Here is a 19,973-nt window from a genome sequence, read left to right on the forward strand (position 1 = left end):
TACCTAATGAGACTGGAAACATGAATTGAGACATTAGAAGTCTGTACTGCTGTTGAATAATATACACATAAGTACATTTTAGTCAGTCTGCTTTTGTATAAATCATTTCCTGCATTACTATAACTTTTGTAACAAAGCAGTGCCTTATATTGTAATGTTATTCAGGGAACAGAACAGCAGGGAACATGGAACTCAATTCCATTCTTGAGTCACGTATCAGACTACCTCTGTTCCCTTTGGCAAAGCACTTTGCTTATCAGTTTATGCAGTGACAAATACATATAACAAATACCTCCTTATTTCTAAGGATATTAGTCAGTTAACCAAATTGCTATGGTATTAACTTGGAAGAAGGCAAAAATGTTTCCTTGGGATACCAAATTGTTAGTTTTCAATTATATACATAAACACTAGTTTGTATGTGTGCAAAATCTATGGGGTTAAACTTGTACTGTTAATTAGAATTACAATTACTTTCTCAAACCCTTCTCTCAGAATTACCCTTCTCTCACAAACAAATTACCCTACACAATTACCCTTCTCTCACAAACAAAAGGTTTTTAGTGCACCTGATTAAGGAATGTGTTGGTTGGTTAATAAAGAGAAATGGGTAAATAGGAATAAGCATTGAGTGCTTCACAAAATATTTTAGGACTTTTCCCATGCAATTTACTTGGTTTTAACAAGGGATTCTTTTATAAAAGAATATCTTCAACCAGAAATAAAAGTGAATAACTTATTTTAATGCAATAGATAAAAATACCTTCTTTAAAAAACAAAAACCTACCAATGCCATTTTGAAGATTTGGCACCAGAAGCGTTACACATTCATTCAGATACATCAACTAATTCTAATATGCAATTTGCATCATCAAATGCTCATAGTTTGTTTAACTAGCTCAGTGATTTTCAACTTTTTTCATCTCACGGCACACTGGCAAGGTATTAAAATGATCAAGGGACACCATCAGTTTTTTGACAATTGAAAAGGCACACTGTGCTGTGAATGGGGGGGCTCACATCCCCAATGGCCCTACTAATAAATGACCCTCTCCCAAATTACCATGGCACTCCTGGGGACCATTAGCAGCACACCAGTGTGCCACAGCACAGTGGTTGAAAATGGTTGAACTAGCTGTTCAAAAGCACTGTCCAGGACTACAGTATTAAGCACTTTAACTGCAAGAAAGGGCATGAAATACTCATGTATGACATATTCAGTCACTATGTGCTACCACCTGCAAAAGACTACTGAAATAGTGCTCACTACATCACAAGGGATTTTCCCTTTAAACATAACAGAATGCAGATAAGTCCAAAAGGTTTTCCATATTCTTCTTTCTATTGGCCTGGCAACCTAGAAACGAATGTACAACTGTAACTGCTAAGTAAATTTTAATATTAGTAGAAAATTCTTTTAAAATAGTCTAAATCCTAAGAGATATTCACTTCACCACCACTAAATACTTCCCAATTAGATTTTTAAAAGTGTGAGTGATGAGCACTGGTGCATCAATGACATATTAAAAAAAGCATTATGCGTAACCCTATGCAAAAGACTACACAAAACCCAAGTCAGAGGAGTTCTGCCTGACCTTTGCTATCGAAACTTGCTATTAATATTGGCTAGATTCTTAGGCAACCATTGCCAAAAATGCTTATTTTTTTTTGGGGGGGGGGGGAGGCCAAAGATGGTAAACATCTAGTCATCAGCTTGCACTTCAGGTACACTTGGATAATGCGACATGATGCTAAGTCTCCAACTTCAACTCCTAGCTCTTAGAATCTCAAGGCACTGTATAGAGGACTGACCCTTCACAGTCTAGAAACCAGAGAGAATGTAGCACATTGCTACCATGTTGGATGCATGCTACAAGTAGCAATACATTGATGCTCCACTAGCTTCCAAAATGATCTAAGATATAATTTAAAGTGCAGGCTTGGAGCAAAAAATCACTGAACAGTTTGGACCTACATTCTTCAGGCATTGGCAATACTTTCATGTTATGCTGCAAACTATGCGCTCCCTTTAAGTATGGAGTAATAAGAGAATTTCTGGTTGTAGCCACAACTATAGATTCCCGCTTCTAAGCATTCTCTCCATTTTGTATGGCATATGGTGACTAAAGTCAAAAAACAAAAGTTTATTTAATATCAGTTGTTATAAACATTGGTCCCCTTACCCTTTGTCAGGACCAGGCAACCTTAAGGGGCTACTCGGATCTGCATCAGCTCAACTGCTGATGCAGGTTTAAGTAGCCCATGCAGAACTTTCAGGCACAGGAGGGGGATAGGATCTGGTAGCAGCCTCACCATCCCCACCCCCTCCTGGGCCTGATCCACCTCCTGGGTCGCACTCTTCCTGCCCAGTTTTACCCCCCCCCCCCCGATGCCTCTCTGCTGCTCAGTGGCCAACTCACCATTGCAGGCTTCCGCTGGCCATCCAAGCAGTGCAGAGGCCCATCGCTGAATGGCACTGGCCTCTCTGTGTCACCGTACTTCTCCCAGTCACCATGAAGCCTTACAACACATTTGCTACAGCTGTTGCCAAGGCAGCACACAGGCTGCTGGTGCTGCTCCAGCATAGATTGGGCACTCAGAAGGTAAAACGAATAAACTTGTAATATTCTCTATAATGCACCGTTCACTTTACACAAATGTACTGTCTTAGCAATTTGGGCAAAAGATAATTACTGTTTCTGTCATATTGAGCAGGCACATGAGGGATCCCCAGGATCATACTACATAGCCCCACTCCTGATCATACTACATAGCCCCTCTCCATCTTCAACATTTGCCTGAAAAGATTAATGCTGACATAGCAACAAATGCTAAACATGCAAAGGTCCAGGCTACCTCACACACGTCATCAGTGGGAGGCAGGGTTAAGTGGTGCAATTCCATGGGTCTCTTGCACACTCACTCTCCACAGTAAGTGAACATCTAAAGAGAGTTTTTGACTTGGATCCAACCAAGCGATGGCATGAGCCACTAGTAAAAGAAACTATTAAAACTGATTCCCTTTCTCTTCCCATGTTATATTGTGACTCAATTCATTCTAGAATATTTTCTAGAGAGAAGTTATGGAGAAATTATGGTTATGGAGAGATGCAATTGTGTATTTTCACTTCTGTTTTAAGCTTTGCATTTTAAAACAATTACCATGATGTCAGATACAAATGTTAATACAAACATAACCAAAGTCAGACTAACAGCCACATGGGTGAAGGATACAGCTGAACACCAAGTAGATAGACTGTCAAGGTAGGTACCCCCTCTCAAAACAGCCTTCAATAACTCTTGGGGGAGAAATAAAACCAACAGTTATCTCAGGTACACAGAGAGAGGAAAAGATGACTAGCAGAAAGGATTGACAAGTAAATACAGGCATTGGGTTAAGTAGGACAGTTTTCGCTGTCACTGAAGGCGTAGGCATAGAGAAGGCAAGATGTTTCAGAAAAAGCTTAACTAATGTATTTCAACTATCAACTTCATTTACTCCAATCAGAAGAACAAGGCAGATACCAATAATACTGAATGTAGTAGAAGCTACAGTAAATCATATCTCAAGAAGGGATAACAGCGGTAACCAAAAGCCTTACAACAAAGTTATTCCTTTTAGGGTGTTGTGTTTGTTTCCAACAGTGGATTCAAAATTAACCATGACAATTGTGGATTGTCTTCTTTACAAACATGCTACCCTTGCACCAAAACATCAAAGACAGCTGCATGTGGATAAATCTCATGGGCTGAACTGCTCAGGATTATGGTCAGGGCACACTCCTTTCTACAATCATTAAAAAGGACAAGAAAGTCATAAAGATCAGCTTTTAACTTACACACCTACTCAAATCATCTGAATGGAATGGACATGACCAACATAAAGTCAAGACTACCTGAATACAAAGACAGAGTGCCCTGAATACCAGGTTCCTTCTCCCTATGAAAATCAATATTCAAATGCCACTGAGAACACATGAAGGACTTTTTAAACTAAATTACCAGCAGTTAATTGTTTCATAGAAAATCAGTTAGGTGTATACTAATGAAAGAATTAAAAAAGAAACTACCCATTATACATTTGTTATCTTCATTCAGAAAAAATGTAAACACTTTGCCAGTAATACAATGAAAACATTTTTCAAGAAGCAAATATCAAGCATCCACCATAAACAGAAAAGCTATCAGATTCCAACATGCTTTAAGCCAGGGGTGCTCAACAGGTGGATTGCGATCTACCAGTAGATCGCGAGGCAAATTGAGTAGATCGCGGAGTGCCGACCCCCCCCCCTTCAGGTGCCTCTGGGAGGAAACACCGGGAGTAAGGCCCATTGTACTCAATGGGGCTTACTACCAGGTAAGTGTGGCTAGGATTGCAGCCTCACAGCCTAATCCTAGGCATGTCTACTCAGGAGTAAGTCCTGTTATACTCAGTGGGGCTCAAGGTACACCAACTTACATTGTACACATAAATGTTATATGTTATGATGGCACGAACATTGTAAAAAAACTCTGGTAGATCTCCGGGGTTTCAAAGTAGCTCTCGAGCCAAAAAAGTGTGAGCACCCCTGCTTTAAGCTAAAGTACTCTTAATGAGAGGATACTAAACTCAGTGGAAGAAAAAAAGCTCACCTCCTTGACGCTTGCACATAGCCTATTCTTGATCAGAGTTTGTCTCTTTTGAAGGAAAAAACCAACCAACCTGTATTAAAGAACACAGGTGTTTCTGACAGATGGTAGATTTTTTTTACATTGGGGAAAGACAAAATTGAGTCCTTGCTGCACACCCCCACGCACCCTTAATGGCACATGAGATACAATCACTAACGTCTCTGGACAGCACCACTAACAACTCTGAATAACATGAAACACTGTTAAGTCCCAGCATTATCAGCTCTACTTTTGACAAAACGTACAAATTCCCTGATGCTCTCTCTTTTCACAACAGCAGCACAAGAAAAGTTTGTGTGTAAAATAAGAACATAAAAACAGCCCCACTAGATCAGGCCATAGGCCCATCTAGTCCAGCTTCCTGTATCTCACAGCGGCCCACCAAATGCCCCAGGAAGCACACCTGATAACAAGAGACCTGCATCCTGGTGCCCTCCCTTGCATCTGGCATTCTGACATAGCCCATTTCTAAAATCAGGAGGTTGCACATACACATCATGGCTTGTAACCCATAATGGATTTTTCCTCCAAAAACTTGTCCAACCCCTTTAAATGCATTCAGGCCAGATGCCGTCACCACATCCTGCGGCAAGGAGTTCCACAGACCAACCACACGCTGAGTAAAGAAATATTTTCTTGTCTGTCCTAACTCTCCCAACACTCAATTTTAGTGGATGTCCCTTATTGTGGTGTTGTGTGAGAAGGAAAAGAACACCCTTCTATCCACTCTATCAGGTGTGGCGTTACCATCGATTTGCACAACAGCATTATAATATTAACCATTTTCTTCCCAATAACTTTTCTAAAGATCCCAAGCATAGAATTGGCCTTCTTTACTGCCACCACACATTGGGTCGACACTTTCATCGACCTGTCCACCACCACCCCAAGATCTCTCTCCTGATCTGTCACAGACAGCTCAGAACCCATTAGCCTATATGCAAAGTTTTGATTTTTTGCCCCAATGTGCATGATTTTACACTTACTTACATTGAAACGCATCTGCCATTTTGCTGCCCATTCTGCCAGTCTGGAGAGATCCTTCTGGAGCTCTTCAAAATCACTTCTGGTCTTCATCACTCGGAAAAGTTTGGTGTTGTCTGCAAACTTTGCCACCTCACTGCTCAACCCTGTCTCCAGGTCATTTATGAAGAGGTTGAAAAGCACCGGTCCCAGGACAGATCCTTGGGGCACACTGCTTTTCACCTCTCTCCATTGTGAAAATTGCCCATTGACACCCACTCTTTGTTTCCTGGTCTTCAACCAGTTCTCAATTCAGGAGAGGACCTGCCCTCTAATTCCCTGATTGTGGAGTTTTTTCAGTAGCCTTTGGTGAGGGACCGTGTCGAACGCCTTCTGAAAGTCCAGATATATAATGTCCACAGGTTCTTCCACATCCACATGCCTGTTGACCTTTACAAAGAATTCTAAAAGGTTCGTGAGGCAAGACTTACCCTTAGAGAAGCCATGCTGATTTTCCCTCAGCAAGGCTTGTTCATCTATGTGTTTTGAGATTCTATCTTTGATGATCATGGAAGATCTTTCTAAGTAGGAGAAGATCTTTAAAAGTAGGAGACCACCTAACCCAAGCAATAGATCAGACCAAAAGCAATCCATTTCTGCCCAGTCCACAGGTGTATACATTTGAACCCTGTTGGAAATACGCAATGTTGGGCAGAAATGACTTAAAAAGGGCATGAGAAAGACAGAACCTGCAGCTCAGTTGCCTAAGATCTTGTTCTATGTCTATTAATTAGTAGACGCTAGATGAACATAAGAAGTGTCTTGCTGGATCAGGAGAAAGGCCCATCTAGTCCAGCTTCCTGGATCTCACAGTGGCCCACCAGATGTCACAGGAAGCACTCAAGACCGGATACCTGTATCCTGTTGCATTTGGCATTCAGAGATAGGTTACAAGCCATGATTACTGTATGTAACTTCCAGGTTTTTGAGGTAGCCTATGATGGACTATTTCTCCATACAGCCATCCAATTCCATTTTAAAAGCAGCCAGGGCAGGTATTTCTGTGTATCTTATGTATTACATAATTCTGAATTATATAATTCTATATATCTTTCCAATTTTCCCAGTACTTAATACAAAAATGACTACAGTATGAATATCTTATATCACTGATCCAAGGAACATTCAAAACAGCCAAGCAAACCCCAATAACAACTACAGGAGTTTCAAGAATTTTTATTTCCAAAAGTGTTATTCAAAATACATACAAGCCATCATGATGACTGTGCAGATATTCCATATCTGAAAAAGGGACTTTCCTTCTTGATCCTATCATCTTCCTATGAAGAGTTTTAAAGTTACAAAAGCTAATTACAGATTCCTTCCCCCACATACTGTAATTAGCATAAGGCTTTGCTCACACACACAATAAATAGTACCAACATGGGGCAGGGGGAGGAGTTAATTTCATGCTGCCAGATAAGTGGAACAAAATACGACAGTGAACATGCTATCAGGATGACATTGGAGATCAGACTCGATAAAGTTCATTATTCAATTAATACATTTAAGTAAATATCACCTCTTACAGATTGTAAGATCCACTAAGCCGTCACTTTAAAAATTCAGCTTCATTCCCCATTTAGAAATAGAATGAAGGTACCACTTATAAATAAATATCAACTGGGGAATGTTACCTGGGTTAACAGATTCTTTGGAAGCAAGTCGACTGAGTCATATCACCGTGGAAACATGAAACTCAAAACAATCTGGCACATATTTTCTCCTGGTTATAAGATGATATTTGACAACTAGCCTTTTAAAAAAAAATCAGAGCTACCAAAGGTCATGGAGCACCACATTTCAGTTCATTTTCAAGTGAGTAACTAAACCAACCAATATACAATAAAGTATAGGAAGATGATGTTATTTTCAGTCATTTATATACAAAGTTCATCAATCAAGCCTGTGATAAAATCTACCCCCACAAAAAGTGCACCTAGAATACCAAGAGCACTGGCAGTTTTTTTTCTAGTCGACGCTAGCTTGATATCAGTATTTTTGGCAATAAGAAAACAGATTTTGGAAAGCAAATAACGTGCAGGATTTATGTTTTTGAAAGCAACACTAGAACTTTTTCTACATCCCAGTGGGGTATCCTGAATATCCTGTAAGCAGTGAATATTAAGCAGCAAACCCCTTGGAGCAAAGACTGAACTATTGATATGGAGAAAACTGTGCCTCTTTCTTTCATACAATAGAAATACTCTAGTACTATAAATGAAGATGAATACAAAAGGAATTCAAGGGGGCCTCAAGTCTCTTGCCTTCTTTCAGCTTGTCTAAATCAATGGCTGTCTTCTAGCTTTTCAATTCACCTTTCTCCATGCATAATACAAAAAAGTGAAACTTTTCTGAATATATAGAAGCTTAAAGCTTAGTGGTGAGAAAAGAAACCTTTTTATTAACAAGGGCAAATATGTTTCAGTATTAGGATAACAATCATTTGCACAAAATTACCCTGTGTCTTATGTCACTGAAGCACCTTGTCATTACCTTCAAAGGAAGGTCCATCCACACCTTCCAGAGACAGATCCAGCAGGCCTTCCCAATACCACAAGCACATGCTAGGAGTGCTAGGGTCTATAGTAGCAAAGGAACTCTTTCCACATATGCAGAGTTGTGCATTTGGGGAGGATGAAATGTGCCACATGATATCTCAAGTTATACTGAATTATGCTTACTTAATGCGAGGTTCAAACCTTCAGTTGCTAGCAGAAAGACAGCTATCCTGATTCAAACTTCCACCATTTAAAAAACAAACCTATTTTGTTAGTCATCTTAGGCAATAAGGTTTTTTGAATTGCATACCTTTACTCTGACTAACACTACAAAACAAGCAAAACTTCTACTATCTTCCCAATAATTGTTCATCAACTTAGGTCAACAGCTATAAGTAAACCAACTGCACAAATGACCAAGACAAAAGATCTTTATGTTTAACTAAAGATCTAATTTGAGGACTAATTACATGTTTAATACATTATGCAAAAACTAATTAACACAGAGGGGTAAACTATACAAAGAGCAATATAAAATCTAGCAATCATAGGGCTTTTTTTTTTTTTAATGCATAGAGACAATCTATGTTTTTTTTTAATTCACATCTCCCACCAAATGAAAGCACAAAATACTATGTGAAGAATATCCAATATGTATACATGTGCATGCAATACTCCTGCACCTTGTGTGCCCAAATTGATCATCAGGAAGTTGCTCTGGAATAAAGTTGGCAAAAGTTCTCCACAGCAGATAAGCTCTGGTAGTTTGTTGGTGGAGAGTGGCCTTCTCAAACAGACAGTAGATGAACAATTTCTTTATTGGGCCAACAGTATTTTAGAATATAGTAAGGTTGATCATGAATGAAGTTCAACCTTGATATCAACTGTCCCAAGTATTAAAAGCATGGCGAAGTTTAAGAACCCCCCCCCCACTGCAGCCAACCAAAGACCTAACTCATCGAAAATCCTGATTCTCACCATGGCCAATCAGATTACTATGGGAAGCCCTCAAGAACAGACTAGTGCAACAGTTCCCAAAATGTGGGTTGAGGACCCACCAGTGGGTCATGACCCAATTTGTGGAGGTTCATGAAACTGACACGATAGATTAGGCTATGTGCATTGGGGTAAACAAGCCGCCACCTGAAGGGAGAACTGCTGCCCAATCACTATTATAGCCACACTCCTTGGCGTTTATAAATGAGGCAGCAGCCTCTTGGGCCCCTAAGAAGTTTGGGAACCACTGGCCTAGGGACAAATGTCCTCTCCTGCTATGGGTCCCAGCAATTGGTAATCAGTGGCATACTGTCCCTGAAAGAGGCTTCATTACTAACAGCTGTTGATAGACTTACCACCGTGCACTTGTCTAAGCTCAAGCCATCTAAACCAGTGTTTCCCAACATTTGTCCTCTGCTACACCACTTCACATGGTCCATCTATTTGAAGTACCACCAGAAGTACCTGGCAATGACATCATTGCCAGTTTCTTCTGGGTTGGGAGGCCAGATGCAACACAACAAACACCAGTAAGAGGCTCAGGGTGGACAGGATGGCTTTTTCGAGTGTGGAAAAGCATGCTCTGAAGTTCTGCCCACTGAGCTGAACCTACTACGGCTGTTTGTTGCATCACATTCCTGGTCTTGCTGCTGAGTGGCAGGTGTCCAGGGGTCCTGCAAGTACCACCACACACCACCTCAAGTACCACTGGTGAGAAACACTGATCTAAAAACTAATGTCCATCACAGACACCAAGTTCCACTTTGTCACCTTTTTTTCTGAACTATAAAGCCCTCTTAAAATATATATAGTTTTCAGGGTAACTACTGTCAAAAACTTCATTTTCTCTTCTGCCCCCAAAACACTAGGAGCTGCATTGCTGAACTGCATACCTCGAAGATAAATGCAGCCTCTCCACCAAGCGAGACTGCAGACACATATTGCACAACCAATGAAATGCAAAAAAAAATCATTTGCAAAGCTCGCTTACAATTTGAATGCAGAACAGTGAACACAAGCCACATGTTATGTTCACTGTGATGAAAGAGGGGAGGGTCTGAGTTACAGTTTCAGCATAAAAGCATTGATTTAAAGAAGGACCAATTTTCATTCATCCAGGCAGACTGGGAACCTAATGAAACATGACACCTGTAGTCTATAAGCAAATTTAACCTGCAAGGATCCAAGCTCCCCAGAATCATCAAAACCAGGGATTCACTAAAATAGAAGTCAATGCAAACATTTTAAAAAATATTCCTAAACAATCAATTACAAGGGAATTTCTGAAGTCTAGGTTTTCTTGCTGGGGGAAAAAAACCCAGCAAACAGCAGCAGTCAAGGTTAGACAAGGAGAGTTTCCTACTGTAAGCAACCTCATTTTCTGTCATTTTTCTTCCTAAATGCGGACAAGTGCATTCCTCAGCAAACAAACACCAGCCATGCTTATCCAACAGCTATTACTGAACATTCATATGGATTAACTATAAAAGGAGGTCTCTATTTTAAAGTCAGAACATTTATAGCAGAAAACAAGACTCCATTCTACCTCACTGAACTCTGTTTTTTTATAAAACCTCAGACCTGCTTAACAAGATTCAGTTTTAAAAGCATTCCCTGTTCATGTCTCTGAACTCAAGGCATAGAAACTCTGTTTCATTATTCCACTCCTTTTCCCACATTTATAAACATTTAGACTATCCCCAACGGCATTACCTTTAAATTAGCTAATTATTATCGTGGTGTCAAAACAGGTTCGGAATAAAATGACGACAGCCAAAGCTGGCAACGAAAGATGCTTGCACACTCAGTCATACAAAGAAATGTCACAAATATATTTTTAGACATATATACAAAAAGTTTCAAGATTAGATTGTATTCCCACTCCCTTCTGACAATGTGACTAGACAATTGCTGTTTCACTCTTGCGCAGCCTTACATATTTCTCTCCTGATTTGGGGGAGTCTTCCCTAGCTACTGTTTGATCTGGATTACTTTCAGCAAGTAACTTACCGGCCCCTCTCCCTCCCAAGGTCTGTTCTGATTCATTCCCTCTCAAAATTTCCTTTCTAAAAGGGGGGGGGGGAGAGAAAAGCAGCACACTGGCACGAAACCAACTACTGCTCTTTACCGTGGCCGCTTCTTGGTTTTGCCCATAGGAAAAATAATCAACGTGGTCAATAGGTTTGGAGGAAATATGAGTCCTTGTCTGTCTTTGCTAGGGAAAAAAAAAGGATGAATCCACGAAGTCGTAGGTGGAGGGGGAGGGAGACGGAGACTGGAGAGAAGGAAAGCCAAGTGAATACCACTGCTTCGCTTTTTTTCTCCTTTAAACTGGGGGCAGGGTAAGCCAGCAGAGCAGCTCTTACTGATCAGTTGCAGGCAAGGCTCCCAGACTTTCCATGCAGATCATTCTTGGGGACACAGAAAATATTTGGAGAAGGTCTGAAAAAGGAAGGGAAGGAGGCGGGGAGAATCTTCCCTCTCTTCTTACTAGGCAAATAAATCAAAGGGGCAGGAGAACAGCCTCCCATTTAATGAATGTGGGCACAGAGTGGATGACCCATCATGCAGCAGAGGAATAGGGGGTTTGGGAGCTGCAGGGGGGGGGAAGAGAAGGAAATCAATGCCACTGAAAAACTCAAGGTCTCAGGAGTCAATAGAGGTGGGGAGGGTGGAAGGAGAGGACAGGAATGAGAAAGGAAGACTGAAGGACAAGAGGTTTCACAGAGGTAGGCGAGAGTCAAGAGAGGGGGCGTGTTTCCTAGAGCCTCTTCATTCAGGACTTCAGGTTCGCTCTGCTGCACAAGCCACAGGCTTGCCGCCTCAATTAGAGCCCAATCCTATGCTTGCTCCCTCGGAAGTCTCATGGTCTGCAATGGGGCTTACTCCTAGGAAAGTGTACATAGGATTGCAGCCTTAGAGCCCAATCCTATGCATGTCTACAGAGAAGGAAGTCCTATTATGTGTGGGTAGGACTGCAGCCTTTGAGCCCAGTGTCTACTCATAAGTAAGTCCCATTATAGACAATAGGGCTTACTCCCAGGAAAGTGTGGATAGGATTGAAGCCTTAATCCTAGGCAGGTCTACTCAGAAGTAAGTCCCATTATAGTCAGTGGGGCTTACTCCCAGGAAAGTGTGCATAGGATTAAGGAGCCTTAATCCTACGCAGGTCTACTCAGAAGGAAGCCCATCAGAGTCAACGAGGCTTACTCCCAGGGCAGTGCGGCAGGACTGCAGCCTGCCTGGGGAGGGGGAGCAACCATCCTGCAGCCCCTCAGCGGGAGCAGGAACCGAGGGGGGAGGACAGCGGGCGCGCTCGCCCCCTCAGGGCGCCCAGGAGGGGCAGGGAGCCGGGAGGGTGGGGGGGTCTGGGACGCCGCCGCCCGCTCCTTCCCTCCCAGAAACTCACCCAACAAAGTTGCAGCAGCAGCTGCTGCAGAGCCTCCGCGGCTGCCTCGCTCGCTGGCTTCCCACTCCAGCGCCTGGGATGAGCTCAGCCTGCCTGCTCCCATCCGCGCTCTCGCGAGAACAAGACAGCGCTGCTGCTGCTCTCACACGCCTGGCTCGAGAGGCGGAGAGGAGCCCGGGCGGTTACCATGGCAACTGCCAAGCGCCGGGGCCTAGCGAGGGAAGCGAAGCCTGCCTGGTGCTGCGGCTCTGGAAGTTGAGACGCGCTCTGCGCCCCTGCGGTGGCGGCAGTGGCTGTGTGGTGCAAGGGGAAGGAGGGGCTTCTCCTCACAGGCCCCTCAACAAGGAGCTTCTTCCCCCCCAACAAGGGGCTTCCCCCCCCACAAGCTCAAGAAGGGGCTTCTTCTCCCCAACAAGGGGCTTTCCCTCCACAAGCTCAAGAAGGGGTTTCTTCTCCCCAAGAAGGGGTTTCCCCCCCCACAAGCCCTCCCAAGAAGGGGCTTCTTCCCCCCCAACAAGGGACTTGCCCCCTGAAGAAGGGGCTTTCCCCCAAGCCTCCCCCAAGAAGGGGCTTCAGCCCCCCCCCCCCTTGGCTCCAAGCTGTAGCAGGGCAACTTCCTGGGCTGTGCCATGGAGGAGGCAGCAGCTGCTGCTAAGAGGTACCCCCTTAATCTGTCCTGCAAAGTCAGCTGGAGTGCGCTGGGTGGATGGGGAGGCAGGTGAGGAACAGCCTCCCCACCAAAGTCCTTTGAAAAGCACAGCCGCCATGTGACGTGCCTAAGCACCCACAACCCACATGCTCTGCTGGATCTGGGGTCTGGGTCATGCTCCACACATGGGTTGCGCGCGCTTGGGCACCTCACAGGGCGGAGCTTTTCAAAGGACTTTGGCAGCAGGTTCTGCCTCAGCACATGTCCCTACTTCCACCTGAATTTGCAAAGGATAGGTTAAGAGGGGAGCTCTTAGCTGCTGCTGCTGCTGCTGCATCATGAATGTCAGAACCCAGGAAGTTGCCCTGCTGCAGCCTGGAACCAAGAGAGGATGTTGGAAAAGAAACAGAGCTTGTGGGTTGTGGGTGCTTGGGTAGCAGCGCTTTTCAGAGGACTCTGTGGAGAGGCTCTGCCTTCCTACCCACCACACCTCTCTGCTTCCAACTGAATTTACAGAGGACATATTAAGGAGAGGAGCTCTTAGCAACAGCTGCTGCTGCATCCTCCAAGTCAGACCCCAAAAAGTTGCCCTGCTGCAGCCTGGAACCAAGAGAAGATGTTGTATGTTGGAAAAGATGCAGAGTACATGGGTTGTGGGTGCTTGGGCACTTCACATGGTGGCAACGCTTTTCAAAGGGCTCTGGTGGGGAGGCTCTGCCTCACCTGCCTCCCCACCTACTGCACGTCTCTTGCAAGAAGACTGTGGTTGCCACAGGGCTTTGAGATGGTAGAGGCTCACTGTGAAACGCCCAATTTTCATGTGGGTCACACTTTCAGCAGCACACCTCAGCACTACTCAGTAGCTGAGAGCCTGTGGGCCAAATAAAAAGCTTCCCCTGGGCCTTATGTTTGACACCCCTGGTATAGGCACTCTGTCCCCATTTGCATCTGGTAACCCTACCTTACATCACACATTAGAATTTTGGCCAGTGGTGTAACTAGAAGCCCCATCACCCAAGGCAGTGTTGTCATGATGTCACATGACATTGTGATTTCACTCTAGGTTCTCCCTGGAGGAAGAGGTGCTGGCAGCTTCGTGCCCCCTGTTCATTCTCCTGTGGAGACTTCCCAAAAGGGAAGAATCGGCATGGATCCACCAGTGCCTCCTCCTCCTCCAGAGAGAACCAGGAAGTGACTGCCTTACACATTGTGCCCCCTGCGTAGTGCCTAGGACAGGTGCCTCTCAGGTTCCATCCAAGTTACCCTTCTGAATTTGACAAACATGGGCAAGATTTTATTAATCTTATTAAGACTATAGCACCTTTCACACTGACCACTAAACATAGTAGAACTTATTTCAGAGTAAAAATGCATAGAATTTGAGCTGCATATTTGTGCAAATTATATATTCAATAACTTTAAAAAAACTGAAAACTGATTTCTCCTTTTACCCAAAACTCTGTGATAAAAAATCATGTCAATCTATGAGTGGCTTTCTGCAAATTCAGCAAAAGCCATTCCATATGACCAGATCTGTCCTCTGCTGGATTTATGTGCTTTGAAATGATGTTTGTAAGGCAAAAGTAAACCAACAGCACTAAGCAGTGTCGGAGGAACGGAGTAGTTGTGACTCAATACTAACAATGTCACATATCATCATATTCATGCAACCACATCCTGACCATCAATCATATCAGCAGTGAATGCGCTCGGTGGGAGATGTGCCATATTTTCACAGGTACAAATCGTACACTATGAGTGCTGGAAAAGCCATAGCATTGCTAAATAGATCAACAACTTTGAAGGAATTCTGCCACAAATAAGGAAAGTAGTGTGTATTTATTGCTGAAAAACAAAGCCATGATCCATAAGCTTATATTTCTACCCCAGGTTTTTCGGTTTCAGAAGAAAGGTGTTCCCCATTTCATGTGATTCACTTAGAGCCTGAGCCTAAACACACTTACCCAGAAGTAAGTTTAATTTTATTTCTATAACCAGAGCCTTCCCATCCATGAATCTGGCTAAGGGCCCAATTCTATCCAACTTTCCAGCACTGATGCAGCCATGCAATGGGGCATGTGCTGCATCCAACAGTATGGGGCCAGTCACAGAAGCCTCCTAAGGGTGAGGGAACATTTGTTCCCTTAACGTGGAGTTGCACTGCAGCTGCATCAGCGCTGGAAAGTTGGATAGGATTGGGTAGCAGACTGGCTGGGGTATACCTACCTCTGTTCACCCACCTGCCTCCTCTGCTTTGCTACCTGGATTGGAAAAGAACAAGGTGGATGGAGAGGAAGAAGTATGGAGAAGAGGAGAGCGGTGGGTCAAAGTATCCATCTCCTTTTTCCTTTTCCAAAGTAAGGAGTGGGAGTAGAAGAGGCTGGAGCATCATCAAGTAGGGGTGTATTGGGTATGCCACTTCAGGCACTAGAAGGTCTTGGGTTGCCCTGCATGGAGCACATCAGGCTATAGGATGCATACACTTCCTCACTTTTGGCTTATCTGTTCCTCTTTCTCCATCTCACTCTTATGCATCTAATCAGCATGAGTCCATAGTCACTGTTGACATTAAATATTTGTTACATAACAATGTTAGTAGACACTCTAGAACAGGGGTTCTTAACCTTTTTATGATTACAGTTCTCCCCAATGGATTGTCTCCCAATATCTCCCCATAACCCTTCGCCAGACTGTCGAGATCATCACCACCAGTTCTATTAGGTACCAGTAGGACTTCAAAATATGTCTACAGCTTGGTTTTACTTTACATATAGATAGCTAGAAACAGAAGACCTCAATCCTTATTGATACTGGTGATAGTTATTAACACAGGCCAACACACATTTTGCTTCCTTAAACGTTACACCAATTCCTGGGTATATTTGGGGTGCTGATTCCAAAAATGGCATCCATTTTGCCCTATCATGTCTAGTGGAAATATAGTATAGCCCAGGGCTTTTCAAACTGGGGCGTTGCGACGCTCCAGCCTGTGGGCCCTGGCCTCTGCCCCCTTAAGGGGCGGGGGCACCTGGAGGCAGGGAGGAGGCAGTAGCGCAATCCCCAGGATTGTGCCGCTCAGGGGGGCTGCAGGGGCTTACCCACGCCTCCTGCAGCCTGCCCAGGGTGCAGGGAGCCCGGTGCAAACCTTTGTTAGGGCTCCCTGCAGCAGTGAAAGTGAAAGTGAAGCGATCACGGGACGCAATCCTGAGGATCACGCTGCTGCCTTCCACCCACCCCCGCTGCCTCCCCCCACCCCCGCAAGAACTTACAGTGGCTCAAACTCTGCTGGAGAATTTGAAAACCACTGGTATAGCCTCTTTAGTGAATGGGTCAAGCAGCTTCCTCATGAGGAAGCCTACACCATGGCTTCTTCATGAGGAAGCTGCTTGAACCATTCACTGATGAAGCTATACTATATCTCCAAACTAGACGTGATAGAGCAAAACGGATGCCATTTTTGTAATCAGCACGCCAAATTCATATCAAACCACCACAAAGTTTGGGGGAAACTGCTCTGACTCTCAATTTTGTAGGCCTGTGTAATCTTTTTTTTTTAATTGTTCAGAGATCGAGTCCCATACCCCCAAGGGGTATGGATACCTCTGATTACTGCTCTAGAAGAAAGAAAGAAAGAAAGAAAGAAAGAAAGAAAGAAAGAAAGAAAGAAAGAAAGAAAGAAAGAAAGAAAGAAAGAAAGAAAGAAAGAAAGAAAGAAAGAAAGAAACTGTTGTCTTTGTAGCTATTCTCTTGTTGGAAATTTCCCCAGCTTCAAACCATGTATTGATGGTGTTTAATTGTACAAGTTAATTCTGCCTGCGTAACTACAAATCTGCTCTCATCATACTACATCAGAAATCCTGACTATTTTCTCCCTGCTTTTATACCTTTAATTAAACAGTTAGAAAAACACTGGGGTAAAGACAGACCATGCATGAAAAGGTGCAGTGATGCCTTCAGGAATCCACATAATTCTACTCTTCCAAACCTGTCATCTTCCCTGGTCTGCAGTCAGATTCTGGCATCCTTCCAAGATACAATAGAATTTAGTACGTTTAAAGTAAAATTAGTTCTTGTAAGACAAACCTGTACTTTCTGTTTTCTCTTCCCCCACCCCAAAGCCTGCCTACGCCATCTCGATTTCTTGTTTTAAAGCTTTTCCTTAAGGCTTAAACAATTCAGTGAATTCTAGTGCATGGCTCCTGCAACACTATAGTCAAAAGCATTCTTTTTTCTCCCTCCTATCACTGTGCTGTTTACTTTTGAATTTTAATCTCCAGTGGACTCATACAGATATATAAATCAGATTGGATGCCAGCTTGTGATATACATACGAAAGGAAGTACTAAGTCATTTGAAGCACAAACAAAGGAAGTGATTGAAAGTTTCCAGCAAGGTCTTATAGATTTTCAGCCTTTTATTTAAATGGCAATACAGTATTGCAAAGATGAAAACTTAACAGACATCATACTCTGAGTCACTGAAAACAGTAAAAGCTGCTGGGACTCATTAATTGGAAACATTGATTGCACCTTGTGTTGCATATATCAATATGTGGGTATCAGTGGTTGTCATTCACAGCAAAGCAAATTACCTCAACAGTGGCAAAGCCTACAGCCACAAATCACTTGAACCACTGCACAGTACTCACATATAAAAAAGCAAGTCTGACAGAGAAATCTAAGTTTATTCATAAATTAGGGTGCAATTCTAACCAGGTCTACTCAGAAGTAAGTCCTATTTTGTTCAATGGGGCTTACTCTCAGGAAAGTGTGGTTACCATTGCAGCCTTAGGACGTAATCCTAACCAACTTTCCAGCGCTGGCATAGCTGTGCTAGTGGGGCATGTGCTGCATCCTGCAATTGGGAGACAGTCACGGAGCCCTCCTCAAGGTAAGGCAATGTTTGCTCCCTTACCTCGGAGTTGCATTGCCCTTACCTCAGTGCCTGAAAGTTGATTAGGATTGTGCCCTTAGTTTCATTGTGTCCAATCACTAAGGTTGCGGTCTTAGTGGCTTCACAGACACTAACAGCCTGATCCTATCCCCTATCAGATCTATGCCAGCTATATAGATGGTATAAGTCTAAGGAGATCCAGAGGGCCGGACAGGCTGAAAAATGGGGGATTAAATCCAGTGTGTTTGGCTGCCATCGGATCCACCTCTCCCTCTCCCAGTGTATCCCAGTCCTGCCAAAACTTGCTCTTTTATTCCACCCCACCCTCTGCCCACCCTTATTGGCAACATACCTTCTTTAGTAGTGCCTGGGTGCTCCAGAGGTTGTTGCCAATCATTGATGCTGGTGACTGTTGCATGCATTGTTGCTGTGGCTGCAGCATGGCCAAGATGGCCTGCTGCTGCTGATACACTTTCCATCAGTGGAAGGAGCCATAGGATGGGCCTAAGCCACCTTAAACTGGACTGTTTTTTCACACATAGTTCATGAAACAGCTGCTATAGAATCTTCCCCTATACTGAGTTTGCAAGATATTATTTGACAATGCTATCTCGAATTACTTGCTGGACATAATCCAAACAGTAGCAAAGATTTCCTTCTTATTCTGGTTATGCTGATATTCCACCCATCCGTCATATTAGTGATGCTTTGCTATGTATACGCCTCCTCTCAACAACCTCACAGGACTGGGTGACATGTGGGAAAGGGTTGGATTGCTACCCATTACAAAACAGTTGTTATTCTCCCAGAGCTGTTATCTGTTCCACAAGAAGTGGAACAGATATATAATCCTGTATGTCCAGTTATACATCCATTTAGGTCAGTGTGCATAAATGACCTATAATTGAAACTGTGTATAGTACTCTGATGCTAAACACAGTCCTGCCCCTTTCTATTTCCCAACACATAAGAACCTGTCCATTGCTCATCTCTTGGATGACGAGGAAACCACCACTAGGTTATCAGAGCTAGAGGGAATGTTAAATGTTGCCTGTACACTTTAGAGAGGCACATGGTGAAGGTATGACTAACACCATAATCTACATGGTGAAGGTATGACTGAAAGTGGAAATGAGTAGATTGACTGCCCAGTCCTATCCAACTCTCCAACACCAATACAGCAGCAATGCAGCCTCAAGGTAAGAGAACAAATATTTCCTTATCTTAAGGAGGCCTCTCTGACCACCCCCCTCTCCAAAGGGTGCAGCACACACCCCATTGGCATGGCTGCAGCAGAGCTGGGAAGTTGGACAGGATTGGGCCTCGAGTTGTCTTTAATTTTAATTATCTACTTATACATTCAATTCTTTTTATACTGTTGCCTGTCAATAATCTGGGACAAAATTGAAATGTGTTCAAAATCTTGTTTCTTTCTTATAATTGTGTAGGGCTTCTCTCAGAAAAAAATTTAAATGTAACATTTGGGAGGAGAAAATAGGTGTGGAGCATGCTATAGAAAACAGATGACACAAAGAGAGATATCGGAGGATGGTCCTTTGGAAGTGATCAGTGAAAGCATTCAGTTAAAAGCCATTTCCACCCAATGTCGCATATACTTGTTGGCATCCTTCAGTCTTGGAAGACCATGGTATCGCACTCTGAATGGTGGTTCTGGAACAGAGTGTCCTCTCCAGTGCGTGATGCCTGGGTAAAGTAGATATGGAGGATAGACTGTTTCCCATGCAGCAAATCCCCCCTCTCCATGTTGCTGAAATGGTCCAATGGAAAGGCAGAGGCCAATGCAGTTGGTTCCAGCAACGTCGCAGGAGTT

The 19,973-nt window shown here is 43.4% G+C and overlaps 1 protein-coding gene across 2 annotated transcripts in view; it reads right to left on the bottom strand.

Moving 5' to 3' along the window:
- Nucleotides 1-12,690, bottom strand: part of SIPA1L1 (signal induced proliferation associated 1 like 1) — a 200,031-nt gene extending 187,341 nt beyond the window's left edge. For both annotated transcript variants that reach the window (XM_066631765.1, XM_066631761.1), the window contains exon 1: nucleotides 12,601-12,690. The gene's annotated coding sequence lies outside the window, so the exon portion shown is untranslated. The remainder of the gene's footprint in view (nucleotides 1-12,600) is intronic.
- Between the last annotated feature and the right edge of the window lie 7,283 nt (nucleotides 12,691-19,973).

Source organism: Tiliqua scincoides, chromosome 1, assembly GCF_035046505.1.
Source record: "Tiliqua scincoides isolate rTilSci1 chromosome 1, rTilSci1.hap2, whole genome shotgun sequence".
In the NCBI taxonomy this organism is placed as follows: Eukaryota; Metazoa; Chordata; class Lepidosauria; order Squamata; family Scincidae; genus Tiliqua; species Tiliqua scincoides.